Source organism: Stegostoma tigrinum, chromosome 17 (assembly GCF_030684315.1).
Source record: "Stegostoma tigrinum isolate sSteTig4 chromosome 17, sSteTig4.hap1, whole genome shotgun sequence".
Taxonomy (NCBI): domain Eukaryota; kingdom Metazoa; phylum Chordata; class Chondrichthyes; order Orectolobiformes; family Stegostomatidae; genus Stegostoma; species Stegostoma tigrinum.
Window position 1 is genome coordinate 19,226,573 of NC_081370.1, and position 15,244 is coordinate 19,241,816.

The following is a 15,244-nucleotide window of genomic DNA, read 5'->3' on the forward strand; positions in this document are numbered from 1 at the left end:
CACTAACTAAACTCCAGCGGTCAGTTAAAGACAGCATAGAGAAGGCTATGACATCATGAAGTTGGGTAGAACTTATGAGGTTTCTCTGGTTTTGATTTTATCTGGGTGGGATTTTGCTATTAGATATTTAGAGTTTGGAATTGGAAGATAATGAAACAAAGATGTCTCCAGGCAGCATGAGTGCTGCTCTAAGCAGATTCCGGACAGCCAGGGCTCAGGAAAATCAAAGATAAATGGGAACTGCAGATGCTGGAGAATCCAAGATAACAAAGTGTGGAGCTGGATGAACACAGCAGGCCAAGCAGCACCTTGGGAGCCCCCAAGATGCTGATTGGCCTGCTGTGTTCATCCAGCTCCACACTTTTTGAGGCAAATTGATTTTCTGAGATAACAGACAGGTTGGGGTATTAGGTCAGGGAGGTTGTTGGGTTTGGGAGGGTAGGCCAAGGGAGATGCTTGGTGTGTGTCATGTGGAATGCTATCCTTTCATTGCATGAAGATTTGAATATTAAAGTAAGGATTTCATGCTTCAGTTATACATGACATTCATGAGACCACATTTCAAAAACTGTACAGTTTTTGTCTCATTTAAAGATGGATACCATTGAATTGGAGGCAGTTCAGAGGAGGCTTACTAGATTGATAGCTGGAACAAGTGCATTGACTTGCAAGGAAAGATTGGTGAGGCAGGATTTGAATATTTTAAGACTAAAGTAAGTAAATTGTTAGACAATGGAATCAAAATGATATCGGTGGCGGGGTGGGAAATGGGGATATGAAGATTTGTAGCTCAAGTTGAGTTTCTGGATGTGAGTTTGCTCGCTGAGCTGGAAGGTTAGTTTTCAGATACTTCGTCACCATTCTAGGTAACAGGTGAGCCTCCGGTGAAGCGCTGGTGTTATGTCCCGCTTTCTATTTATCTGGTTAGGTTTCCTTGGGTTGGTGATGTCATGTCCTGTTCTTTTTCTCTGATGGTAGATTGATTTGGGGCCAATGTGTTTGTTGATGGAGTTCCGGTTGGAATGCCATGCTTCTAGGAATTCTCGTGCATGTCCTCTGTTTGGCTTGTCCTAGGATGGATGTGTTGTCCCAATCAAAGTGGTGTCCTTCCTCATGTGTATGTAAGGATATGAGTGATAGTGGGTCATGTCTTTGGCCACAGAGAGTTGCATGAGTTTCCTCCCCCAGTCCAAATATATGCAGTTTAAGTGGATTAGTTGTGGGAGATGCAGGGTTACAAGAATAGGGTAAGGGTTGTCTGTGTGGAAGTCAGTGTACTCAGTGGGCCAAATGGTCTGCCTCCACATTGTAGGGAATCTAAGTGCTGTTTTCCTTAAGAGAAAAGAAATTGGAGATGTGATCTGTTTAAAGCCTTCAAAACAACAAGGGCTCTGGACAAAATAGATGGAGTGAACCATTTCCACTTGTGAAAGAATTGAGAATGAGAGGGCACAGATTTAGTTTAATTGGTAAAAGATGCAGAATTGGGAAAGCCTTTCTCATGGTGGTGGTGGTGGTGAAGCCCTGGAATGTACTTCCTCAGTATGTGATACAAGCAGATTCAATTAAAACACTTGAAATGAAATTAGACTGTTATCTGAAAAAGAAAATGTAAGATAGTGAAAGTTTGGCAATGCGCTGTTTGTGCAAGGCTACGCTCTGGTATGTATAAAATGATGTAAACTTTTTAAAATTCATTTCTAGTAGCGTCTGTGTGCTTGGATTTTACAGTGGCTGTAACTGACCAATGCTGAATTGTTCCTTTCCTACCGCTATAAGAGGACAGCTTGACTCCATCCTCCCTGCAGCTGTAAATGCTGGCTTGCTTCCATCTTTGGCTTTCTGGCCTGATTCAGGAGCCCAGTTTTTTTTTGTAGGTTCCACCAACTTGTGGACTTTACTATTCCTTTTACTTTAGCCCACTGAATTGTGGATAGGCAAAGTGAAAGCACCTGGAAAAGGTGGGAAGGAGAAATACATTGAACTAAAATGAGGGAGTGCTGGTGTTGGTATATACAAAGGTATTTTTCTTCTATAAATTTTTGTTGGTGAGTTCAAAAGGTAGCTAAATTTCAGTTCTTGATATAAAACTGGTTGTCATAGATCTCTCTTTCCCTTCCATTTCTGCTAGGTGAAAGGCAGGCCTGTGAGATTCCTGCCTCGTCGCAAATTTTGATAATTTGTATGGAATCCCTCAGACCTTGTGGCTGTGAAGGATTGCTAGTCTCCCATATCACATCTTTGTGCTCACAAAAAGCATGAGGGCAGTGTCTGAGGCCAATGGAAAAATGAAGAAATAGGAAGGGGGAAGGAGAGTTGTGATACAGAAGTACAATGTTAAATTGCAAAGAAGCAGAGCAGGAATCCAAAAAGGTATGGCTATGCATGGGGGAGGGAAATGCCAAGAAATCGCAGTCCCGCAAATGAATTAAAGAAAACAATAGGCAATAATGGGCAAATGTTTTCTTCTGGCAGTTGGTGTTTGTACGTGGTGAGAGAGCTTAGCCAAACTTCAGACATAACAAATGCAAGATAGAGAACTGTTTTGTAAGTTTAAACAAGAGACAATTGGTGTGAGATGTTTGAGTGAATGGTGCTTCTGCTTCACCCGTCTGAAGCATTTGGAAGGGTGCCAGATGAGTTGTTTTAAACTTAGGTAGAACTTGTATTAAAGAAGCAAGTTGTTTTGCGATAGTTGTATTGCTTTAGAGGTAATTTGTTTGAAGGAATTGGCAATCTGGTGGTGCAGTTTTTGCCATAGGCTTGAATAAACACTTAAAGGCGGCTAGGTGGAAATGAAGCGACACACTGACAAGATTCTTTATGCATTCCGCAGCAGTACAGAGACTAATTTGTTCTTAATATTCAGAACTTGTTTAGAGATTGCATAAAATGTGATGGCATTGCTGTTGCCCACTTCTTTTGGCTGTAGCTGCTGCTGAAAATGGTATTATCTGTCAAATATCAGCTGTAGTTTGTGGGTGTGTTTGAAAAATTGGTAGTGGAATTACAGATTGAAATGAAACTGCATTACACCTCTTTGCCACAATATGCTACATTGATGGTGCCCTAACCTATACTTGGTGCCATCTAATTTTAAGGTCTGCATAATAATCATAAACAGATCCATAGTGTGCACTGGTGCTACCCACCTCTACCTCTCTACTATCTCTCTCAGCTAATCCATAGGGCAATAACAAGTCAAATTATGGCTGAATTTAAATGTAAGCGTTGGTCTGGAGTTTGTGTATTTATTTTATAAGAAACCATTTGCTTTGATATCCGGTGAATAACAAGTTGCATGCAGGTTGGAGACAGGTTAATGTAGAGTTTGTGGGGAGATTGTTTGATGCAAACTCATAAAATGTTAGTACTTCGTACATTTGCGGGTGGCATGGTAGCTTAGTTGTTAGCCCAGCTGCGCCTCAGTGCCAGGGACCCAGGTTCAATTCCACCCTCAGGCAACTGTGTGGAGTTTACACGTTCTCCCCATGGCTTCATGGATTTCCTGTGGGTGCTGAGGTTTCCTCCCACAGTCCAAAGGTGTGCAGTTTGGGTGGCTTGATCGTGCTAATCAACTAGAGTTTTCTGCTCCTTGAGAACCTGTATGTAATATGGTTTGGATTTTGTGGTCAGTGGTGAAGAGACTGTGGAACTTTGAGCTTCAGAATGCAAATTTCCTCTACTTGAAATTGTCGCCTCCTATGGTGATAGTCAGGAACAGGCAGTATTAGATGATTCTTAAAACTGATCTCCAGGCACCAAATTAAGAGGTAAGAGGCAGGAAAAATGTTCAATTTTAAATAATTTACAGGAAGTGAAATCACAATGTGACATTTGTAAGGGTTTAAGGCAGAAACCTAAACATCAGATCACCAATCTTAATTCTCCCCCCCCCCCCCCCTCCCCATTTTACAAATCTGGTAATTGAAACGTTGCTCTGAGGGTGTGAGAGTCCATAATAAGAAATTAGGTTTTCAGAGCCAGAAATCATGTTCAGAAGTAACTGAATTAACATACCGTTTAAAAACTTAGTTGTTTCTAACCAAGAAGGCTTAACATTTGCTATGATCCTTACGTGATGTGTAAAGTGTTACAATTTTTGAAAAATCAATGATTTCTAATGGATTTCATCTAGATTTCTGCATATAATCTGTGCACACTCGACATTGTCAGTTTTCAATTTTGTACTATAATAGCAAATGCTGGTAATACTACAGATTCTGAGCAATTGGTTTTGCTCCTGTCCATTGAAATGAACAATTTTAGTCTCCTTACCTAAGACAAGATATACCTGCCATAGAAGGAATTCAGTGGGCAATAGACGGGCCCTCCATTGAGGAGAGAATGATTTGACTGTGTCTATATTCTCGCAAGTTTAGAAGGATGAAAGGGGAATCTGATTGAAACATATAAAATTCTAACAGGGCTGGACACTAGATGCAGGACGGATGTTATCCCTGGTTGGGGAGACTGGAACAGCCTCAAGATAAGGGGTAGACCATGTAGGGCGAGGATCAGGAAATAGTTCTTTGTGCAAATGGTACTGAACCAATGGAATTCCCTATTCCAGAAGACTCTGGAAATTTCCTTTTTTAGATATAAAGGCATCAAAGGGGAGAATACGAGAATATGGTATGAGATAGAAGACCAGACATCGTGTTGAATGGTAGAGCAGGCTCGAAGGACTGAATGCTGTCCTGCTCCTAATTCTATTTTGCTGTACAGCCTAGGAACAAGTTTAACATTTTGATTAGTAAAAATGAGAACATTCTGATTATTTAATTGTTGAGGAAATAATTGTTCCTCAAAGAAGGATGCCTATATTTCAAAGCAAAGACAACATTAGATCTACAAAAGTAAACTACCATAGAAGCTTGAAATCTCAAGTAAAAGCGGAGAATGCTGGGGACTCAAACATCACAAGATCTGTGGGGAGAGGAACAGAATTAACGTTTCAAGTCGGGGATCTTCCAACTATGTGTCTGCATAGTAATCTAAGAATGTAAAACAAAGAACCATGTAGGTTGGGAATCTGAAACAGAAGCCAGAATTGTTGGCGAAACTCAGCAGTCCTAGCAGCATTTTCAGAGAAAGCAGAGTCTGCACTTCAGTTCAGTGATCCTGCATCAGCAATTGTGGATAACAGTGTGGAGCTGGATGAATACAGCAGGCCGAGCAGAAAAGCTGACGTTTTGGGCCTAGGCACTTTATTGGATTTATGGGAGGGGGAGAGGGTTATGAGAGAGGGGGAGGCGGATTGAAGATGGATAGAGGAGAACATAGGTGGAGAGGAGACAGACAAGTTAGAGGTGGGGATGGAGCCAGTTGAGGTGAGTGTAGGTAACTTATCTGTCTCTTCACCTATCTTCTCTATCCATCTTCGATCCGCCTCTCCCCCTCTCCATATTTATTTCAGAACACCCCCCCCCCCCCCCCCCCCCCCCATTTCTGATGGCCCAAAACGTCAGCTTTTCTGCTCCTCTGATGCTGCTTGGCCTGCTGTGTTCATCCAGCTCTACACCTTGTTATCTCAGATTCTCCAACATCTGCAGTTCTTGCTACCCCTCACATACAACAAAGTTAGGCCATTTAGCCCTTTTCAACAGTGCTGCAACCATGAAATAAGTGATGGCTCATTTGTGGTTTCAATGTCACTTTTCTGTTGAACTCTCCCTCCTGCTCTCCTCATAACCTTTCACTCTTTTTTTGTCTATTTAAAAAAAAATCGATAACACAGCTGCTACTCCTTTTGTGGGCTCAGGATCAGACAAGTCTACATATCTTTTGAGATGAGAGAAAATCTCAACATAATGAGAACCTCTTGTTCTTTAAACTGTGACCCCAGCTTGTCATCTTCCCCACAAGATGAAGCATCTTTCCAATATCCACCATGTCAGGGCCCTCAGGATCTTGGGTTTCAATAAGACTGCCACTCATTCTTTTTGAACTCCTGTGTCTACAGACACAATTTGTTCAATTTTTCTTTGTAAGATCCTTTTTTAAACAAGATCATTGTGCCCACATGCAGTGCTCCAGATGTGCGCAACCCATGGACTTGTATGACTGCAATAAAATTTTACTACTTTTGTATTCTATTCCCTTTGTAATAAATGGCAACATTCCATTTTCATTTCTAATCACTTGTTGCTCCTGCATACCAAGTAATTGTGATTCATGTACCAGGGCATCTACCTCCTCTGTACCCTAGTGTTTGATAATCTCTCTTCATTTAAATGCTTTTCTTTCTGTCATTCTTCTACCATAATTTGTTATCCAATCACTTTAACTCATCTATATCAATTTGTAGAACCTCTAATACCTCTTGATTCTCAATCTGAAACTCAATTTCCTACCTTAACTTGCAGGTGACATTTCATTACCTTACATTCAGTCCCTTCGTCCAAGTCATTGATATAGATTTCAAGTAGTTGAGGCCCCAGTGCTGATCATTGTGCCACACCACTAGTCATGGCTTATCAACCTGAAAAATATCCTTTTTCTTATTCTCTGCTTCATGTTGGCTAAGCAATCCTTTATCCATGCTAATATGTGACCACTATGTTCTGGGGAAGGTGACAGCTTGATGGTATTATAATTAAACTGTTAATCTGGAAATTTGGCTATGTTCTGGGTACCTGCGTTCAGAATCCATGATGGCAGAAGTTGAATTCAATAATAAAAACAAACCTGGAATTAAGAGTCTAATAACCATGGAACCATGTTTGATTGTCGGGAAAAACCTACCTGGTTTACTAATGCCTTTTTAGGGAAGGAAATCTACAATCCTTACCTGGTCTGGCCTAATGTGACTCCAGACTCTTGGCAATGAGGTTAACCCTTGACTGCCCTCCTGGTTAATTAGGGATGGGCAATAAATGCTGGCCTAGCCAGCAACCCCCTGATCTTGAGAGAATAAAACAAGTCATGGGCACTGATCTTGTGTCGTAACATTTGATGTGGCACCTTTATCAAATATCCTTTCGAAATCCAAATACTCCACAGCTACAGGCTCCTTTTTAAAACGCACCTTGTATGTTACTTCCTCAGAAAGCTTTCATGAATTACTTAAACATGATTTCTCTCTTTACAAAACTGTGTGCCTTTTTATGGAATTAACCATAAAAATAGATTCTGCCAATTTCCTTACTGATGCTAGCTTAACTGACCTACATCACTTTTTTTTATTTTTGTCTTCTTCCTTTCTTGAAGATTGTTATATTTGATATTACAATCCACTGGAAGCCTTTCATAAATAAGGAATTTTGGATGAGTATAGTCAATATCTCTCTAGTATCTTTGCAGCCACTTCTTTCTAGACCATAAGACGCATACCCCTCGTCCTGGAGACATCAGTGTTTGTTAATAGTTCTCACGGAACATTTTCTGTTCTTGGTGATTTGGGTTTTGAGTTCCTGTCTTATGATTTTACCTCATGATTTTCTTAGTTTTCTAAATCTTCAAAGTAATGATATACCCAGTACCTGTGATAATGGGAACTGCGGATGCTGCAGAATCCAAGATAACAGTGTGAAGCTGGATGAACACAGCAGGCCACGCAGCATCTCAGGAGCACAAAAGCTGACGTTTTGGGCCTAGACCCCCCCTTCAGAGAGGGGGATGGGGAGAGGGTTCTGGAATAAATAGGGGGAGGGGGACCGAAGATGGAGAGAAAAGATGATGGGCGGAGAGGAGAGTATAGGTGGGGAGGGGATAGGTCAGTCCAGGGAAGATGGACAGGCCAAGGAGGCGGGATGAGGTAGTAGGTAGGAAATGGAGGTGCGGCTTGAGGTGGGAGGAAGGGATAGGTGAGAGGAAGAACAGGTTAGGGAGGCGGGGACAGGCTGGGCTGGTTTTGTGATGCAGTTGGGGGAGGGGACGAGCTGGGCTGGTTTTGTGATGCAGTGGGGGGGAGGGGAGATTTTGAAGCTTGAAGTCCACATTGATACCATTGGGCTGTAGGGTTCCCAAGCGGAATATGAGTTGCTGTGTGCTCCATACTCCCCTCCAATCCTACCACACCCAACACCTTCCCCTGCAACTGCAGGAAGTGCTACACTTGCCCCCACACCACCTCCCTCACCCCCATCCCAGGCCCCAAGATGACCTTCCATATTAAACAGATGTTCACCTGCACATCTGCCAATGTAGTATATTGTACCCAGTGTGGCGTCCTCTACATTGGGGAAACCAAGCGGAGGCCTGGGGACCGCTTTGCAGAACACCTCCGCTTGGTTTGCAATAAACAACTGCACCTCCCAGTCGTGAACCATTTTAACTCTTCTCTCTCTCCCCCCCCCCCCCCCCCCCCCCATTCCTTAGATGATATGCCCATCATGGGCCTCCTGCAGTGCCACAATGATGCCACCCGAAGGTTGCAAGAACAGCAACTCCTATTCTGCTTGAGAACCCTGCAGCTCAATGGTATCAATGTGGACTTCAAGCTTCAAAATCTGCGCCCCCCCCCCCCCCCCTGTTTAATATGGAAGGTCATCTTGGGGCCTGGGATGGGGGTGAGGGAGGTGGTGTGGGGGCAAGTGTAGCACTTCCTGCAGTTGCAGGGGAAGGTGTTGGGTGTGGTAGGATTGGAGGGGAGTATGGAGCACACAGCAACTCATATTCCGCTTGGGAACCCTACAGCCCAATGGTATCAATGTGGACTTCAAGCTTCAAAATCTCCCCTCCCCCCCACTGCATCCCAAAACCAGCCCAGCCTGTCTCCGCTTCCCTAACCTGTTCTTCCTCTCACCTATCCCTTCCTCGCACCTCCAATTCCTACCTACTACCTCATCCTGCCTCCTTGACCTGTTCGTCTTCCCTGGACTGACCTGTCCCCTCCCTACCTCCCCACCTATACTCTCCTCTCTACCTATTTTGTTTTCTCTCGATCTTCGGTCCGCCTCCCCCTCTCTCCCTATTTATTCCAGTTCCCTCTCCCCATCCCCCTCTCTGAAGGGTCTAGGTCCGAAACGTCAGCTTTTGTGCTCCTGAGATGCTGCTTGGTCTGCTGTGTTCATCCAGCTTCACACTTTGCTATCTGTATCCCCAGTACCTATTCATTACCTTGCCTTAATTTTCTTTTTCTCTTCAGTTTCCCAGACACTTGATTTCTAGAGGACCAGCTTTTGCTACTCTCTTCCTTTTTAAGTTACTTGAAAAAGCTCTTACATTATTTCTATCATATTAGTTAGCTTTCGCTCATATTCTACCTGCTGCCTCTTTGTTTTTAAAGTCATTCTTTGCTGAATCCTAAAATCTGCCTCATCCTCTGATCTGTCACTGATCTTTGCAAATTTTTCATGTTTTTCTCAATTTGATCCAATCCTTAACTCCCTTATTGAGAAAGCTGCATCAGCTAAGGCTAAAAGTCTTGTGTTCTCATTAGGATAAATCTTTCCAGAAAATGATTAAACGTCTCATTATAAAGTTTTCCAGTGCAACTCTACTGTCCTATCTTCTAACCAAATTTTCCAGTTCGCTTTAGCCAGGTCTGCCTTCATACCCTGATAGTTACTTTTATTTATTGTTAAGACATTAGCCTTAGACCCCACACACATTCACCTGAAACTGATGTGAAATTTCCACCATGACGAGATCAGTATCTCCTGACGACCCTTGTGATTTTTACTAATTCCACGTGTCATTGTGCAACACCAGATCTAGAATAATTGGCTGCACGAAATACTGAGTACAGTTTTTGTCATTCTCCAGATTATTTTTGTCAATCTGTCACACCTCTAAAAAGCACTGGTAGTCAAGGCTCACTGGAGACAGAAGAAACAGAAGAAAAGTACATTCACTCAGTTAATTCATTATGCAGGATTTATCCAATCTGTTATTTAAGTTTTCAAGGTATTCCAGCATATTAATTCTTAAGGAAAAGTTCAGCTACTGTGATACTGGTATGTAGTATTATGTTGCCCTCTGTTTATTCTTTGCCCTTGGCCAACTATATGATGGAAAAATGCTTAAACTTTTCTGCAACTTTCCCTTAACCTTTCTCAGACTTTAGGTCAAGTTATAACTTTCACTTCAGCTAATTCATTACCAAGGAGTAAGTCCACTCTGTCCACAGATAATTCTGAACTACTACTACTACCAAGGATTTTGCTTTCACCAAACTATGTTGACACTGCCTTTTATTATCTTGAACTTCTGCAAGTACCCTGTTGCAACTTTCTTTTTAACAGCTTCTAACATTTTCCGTATGGCAGATGTTAAGCAAACTGATCTGTAGTTTCCTGTTTTCCGTCTTCCTCCCCTTTTTGAAATCCACTGGGACCATCCCAGAAACTACAAATTCTGGACGACTACAACTAATGCATCAACTATCGTACTTGTCAGTTCTTTGGAGCTCCTAGGATGAAGTCCATCAGGGCGCAGGCATACATTGGCCCTTAATTCCAACAATTTACTCAACATCACTTCTTAGGTGATTGATCTTTCCAGAGTTTGCTTTTCTCTTCCCTTCCATTTTCTGATTAATCTCCATGTTTGGGAGTTGCTTGTATCCTCTAGTGAAGACTGATTTTAAAAAAAAACCTCCACAATTCATTGGCCATTTCCTAAGTTTCAGTAATGAGCTCTTCAGTCTGACTTTTTATAGGACCAACATTCACTCTTCAAACTTTTCATCGTTGCATATTTGGAGAAACTTTTTTTATTATTTGTTTGTATATTTCTGGCCAGCTTTCTCTTGTACCATAATTTTTATCTCTACTTTTCTGGTCCGTCTTTGCTATTTCTTATTCTGAACCCAAACTCCTGACATGACACTTACCTTTGCATAATTATTTGTTTTTCCTTTTAAATTGATACTGCCTTTCACATTTCTACAATACCCCCTCTTAACTTGCCTATTTCTACAGCTTGCTCTATCAAGCTAAGGGCATCTCTCACTACTGTAAAAATAACACCCTTAATTTATAGAACTCTCCCACTACCTTCCTCTAGTTTCCTGTTTTTACAAAACATCATATACTTTATAATGTTCTACTCGTAGTCATGGTTACCCTGTGCACATCTCTTTGTAATGGCTGTCAGCTCAAGTCTATTCACTTCTATCTGAACTAATTTCAACTTTTTTCTCTGAATATTGTGCACACTTAGATACAAAAACCTTCAACATTTGAGTTTTACAGAATGGAGAGACCTGCTTTGGCCCATATCTGCACCTATCTGCATTTGTCCCATTTTTCAGCACTTGGCCCATGACCTTGTATGCTATTGCATTTCAGGTGTCCATTTAAATTGCTCTTTAAATTTGAGGGTTCTCACCTCTACCAGCATTTCTGGCAGTAATGTCTAGAAACTGCCCCTTTACTTTTAGTTTATGGTCCCTGCTGGTAATCCCTTTTTCCAAGGAGAGAGCTTTCCTCCTATTTGTGTCCCTCATAATTTTGTACATCTTAATCGAGTTCCGTTCTTGACCCTAAGGAAAACGGCCTCAGCCTATCTAGTCTGTCTTCATGGCTGAAGTGCTCCAGCACAGGAAATATCCCTCTGTTTTATTTACGTCCTCCTTGAGTTGACCAGAACAATGCATTGTACTGTACTCCAGCTATGGTTCAAGTCCTTGAACTTGTATGAAGTGCCTTAACTAATAAAATCTATACCTGAAAAATTGTGAAGGAGAAAACAGTTAATGTTTTGGGTCCACTGACCTTTCCTCAGAACTCTTAAGGGTCACCGGACCAGAAACGTTAACTCTGTTTTCTCCTTCACAGATGCTGCCAGACCTGCAGAGCTTTTCCAGCAACTTTGTTTTTGTTCCTGGTTCCTGCCTTTCATTGGAATTAATGAATAGCTGGAACGTTAACTCTTTTTTTTCGTTTTCTTCCTCCTCTACAGATGCTGCCTGACCTGCAAAGAAATGGAGCAAATCTGTGAAGTTGTTTCTAACTAATTTACAAGGAGCATATGTCCACAAGGTGAAAAATTTAAGAATCAGAATAGAAAATATACAATGATTGTTAGTACTTAGTGTACATATAATGTTTGAATAAGAGTTATTGTGTAAGAAAATTGAAATTTAAGTTCCACCCTGAACTTCCAGAATAGAAAAGCATTTAAACTCTCAAGATTCTTTTGCAAAGCTTAGGTATATCACATTTAAAAGTACATTAATGTAAATAACGTATCAATCATCCAACAATAGCATAAACTCACTTTCTTTAATTAATGGATGAAACCCCTTGCCATTTTATTTACATTTCATGTTTTCCCCAGAAAGCCATGTGCAACTTTCATGTGATCTTTTCTTGAACTTGGCCATTTGACATTCCCTTTCTGCAAATACCTTGCTTCTATATGTGGGTGGAAGCTAAAAGTGTGGTGTATCATATGGCAAAAACATTTTAGAAATATCTGTATATACTGTGTCTCTTGCTTCTGATGTGTAAGCTTATGCATTCTGTCAGGTTCCAGGTAATAATAAAATGTTCCTTCCTTTTTTAATCCACAGTCTTCATGATTTTTAAAAAGTCAACGCTACTCAAATGTATTCAGAATTGCAATTAAAATGATTTCCCAGGAAGTCCTGCTACTTGCGTTGATCGTATATTTGATAGCTAAGCGATAATTTGGAGATTAATTACCTAATTTTCTGTTCTCAGTAAATGCTAAGCAGAAGCTGAAAAGAATAGAAATAAGACCTGCTGTATATTAATCTCTGGTACATGCTGCACAAAAATCCTTTCTTGTTCATGGCTAGAATTAAATGGCAATCAGTTGTTGCATTGATATGCATTTAGCTGCCCTTGTATATAGGCCGCATCCGGGTTTCAGTTTTCCATCCTGTGGGGGAAAAGTAATATTACTGGTATACAATATATCTACAATGTAGGTGGAAGCTTTGGTATGTATGCAAGTGCTGTCTATATGCAAATTAACACGTAGATTTTTTTTTGCTTTAGGTTGAGTTATGTCAATTTATTAATGATGGATTTTGTCAGATATTCAAACTAGCTTGTTTATATTGCAACCTTTATGTAACTAAAATTGTGTGAGCATGGTTAAATTCTTTTGAATGCTAAAATGTTGCTATTCCAGAAAATTGGGTCACAGAAATTTAATGGCTTCATTATTAGCGGTTGCTAACATTCATCTCTAATTATGGGTATCATTTTATGCAAATTAGAAATTTTGCAAGGTTACTTTAATATAGATCAACCCACTTAATCCCTGATTGATTCAGAGATATGAATTACTTTGTTATTTGTTGAATTGTGATTAGACTGCATGAGGAGAGTTGTTTTATTAGTTAAATGAAAAATCAGATTTATACTTCATGTTTCGAATAGTTTGCTGAAAATAGTATGTCTTTTGGTCTCCAACATGATAGGAATGTTATAGTTTCTTTTAAGCATTGTATATGTGTGCTTTCTGTGGAAATACTGATATTATTTAGCATCACATGCGTTTTTGATTTTTCTTCTGTAAAAATTTGTTTTTAGTTGTCAGGCAAATCAAGCTTGTACTAATATATACCCCACAGATATGGTCGTGGTCAGCCAAAAATTTTTAATTCTCTTCTCTCACTTTTATCAAGATCTGCATTTTTAGAAAGAAACGAACTGCCTAAAAGTAGCAATACCTGACCAGTTTTTGCATTTCACCATAATTAATCACAATGAATTGTTGTCCTGCTCCATGGAATTGCCTTGGCTCAATTATTCCAATATATCTGAGCTTAGCTACCATACTACTGAAAAAGATTTTTTTTTAAAATCTTACAACTTCACATCTGCAGTTACCTTTTTAAAAAGCTATATACGAGGTTTGTTGGATCACTTGCTTGTCTATATGTTATGTTGTGCTTCTGTGTTACAGTAAACAACTTCTTCACGTCCCTTGATTTGCTCATTGCTGTAAAATTCTGATATGCAATCTTTGAATCATAACTTTCCACTTAACATCAAGACAAAATCCATCAGTTTTAGCTTCACTGGCAACCTTTGCTTTGTTGGCATTGATGTTTCCTCCTCCTCCTCATCCTGGCTGTTTAAGTTCAATCAGAATTGCAGACTTGATATGTATAAGAGCTGTTGTGACTACTGTCCTCATAATGCATCGCTCTTGAATTTTCTTTTTTTTGTTTTTGCTGAGTTCCTTCTACTTGTCTTCCATGAGCTCAAGCTTGACACGTAGTTATTGCATGCATCTCTTGCATCCTAAGTTCTCTATACTTGCCAGTACTGTTTTCAACTGACCGATAATGCCTCCTCACCTTGTGATGTATTGAAGTTATATCCTTTAAATGTCCTTGTGGGTCTCTATTGCTCGCCCCAAAAAAAACCCACCATCATTGCTCCTCACCCCAGATTGACTACCTCAACTTTCTCAATCTGCCACTTCTGCCATGGTTTTCATCATCATTTTAACTTTATTGCTGTGTGTTCTTTTTCCTTGCATTTACCTGTGAAGTGCCATTGCTGTTCTTTAACTTAAGCATATTGTGTTGATCCACTTACAAGAACCGAAGGAAAGTCTGCCTCAGTTCCAAGCCAAAGGTGTGTGACATTACTTGGAGATTTGCTGTGTTTATAATTTCATACTAGCATTTCACATGGGCAAACACCTTCAGCAACAAATGGATGGCTCATATCTGTAAAGAGATTGGTTTGACCATCCGCATTAGGAAGATAAATGTCATGGTTCAGTGTTGCCACCATCTGATATGCCACTATCTAGCATAATCAACAATTTAACCCTTGGGGTTGTAGACAGCTATGCATGTTTAGTTGCTGCAATCAGCAGTAATCTGCCAGATCATGACAAAATCACCCATTCATTGCAAAAGCTGCTGCTGTTATTCCCAGGCTGAAGAACAGTGTGTGGACCAGCACTAACCTGACAGATAACATTAAGCTGACAACATAGCAAGCATTCGTTCTCTGCACACTTGTCTACAGTGTTGAGGCTGGGCAACATATGCTAGGCGGGTGAAAGACTGATTAGATTCCACCTTGTTCATCTGAGAAGTATGTTTGGCATCCCTAGTCAGCGCAGGGTCACCAGCTCATGTACTGGAGCTAATTTCATCAGTGTGCATGTGTTGCTCTGCCATCAACATCTGCACTAAAGAACCAGCAGTTTCACTGTCAGACGTTCTGTTCTTAATGGACATGCATAAATGCAAATTAGGAGCACATGTTTAGGAATTCTTGGAAAATATTGTTATATATTTGGGTTCAGTATAATTAAATTGAATTTTTTTATTTAAAGTTTTAACCTTTCTTTTAAT

General features: G+C 40.5%; 1 protein-coding gene across 5 annotated transcripts in view; it reads left to right on the forward strand.

Moving 5' to 3' along the window:
- dagla (diacylglycerol lipase, alpha) overlaps nt 1-15,244 on the forward strand; it is a 319,027-nt gene that overhangs the window by 16,567 nt on the left and 287,216 nt on the right. For 4 of the 5 annotated variants that reach the window (XR_007249020.2, XM_048545917.2, XM_048545916.2 and 1 more), the window contains exon 2: nt 11,851-11,930. The exons of the other annotated variant lie outside the window; for it this stretch is intronic. The gene's annotated coding sequence lies outside the window, so the exon portion shown is untranslated. The remainder of the gene's footprint in view (nt 1-11,850; nt 11,931-15,244) is intronic. 5 annotated transcript variants of the gene reach the window in all.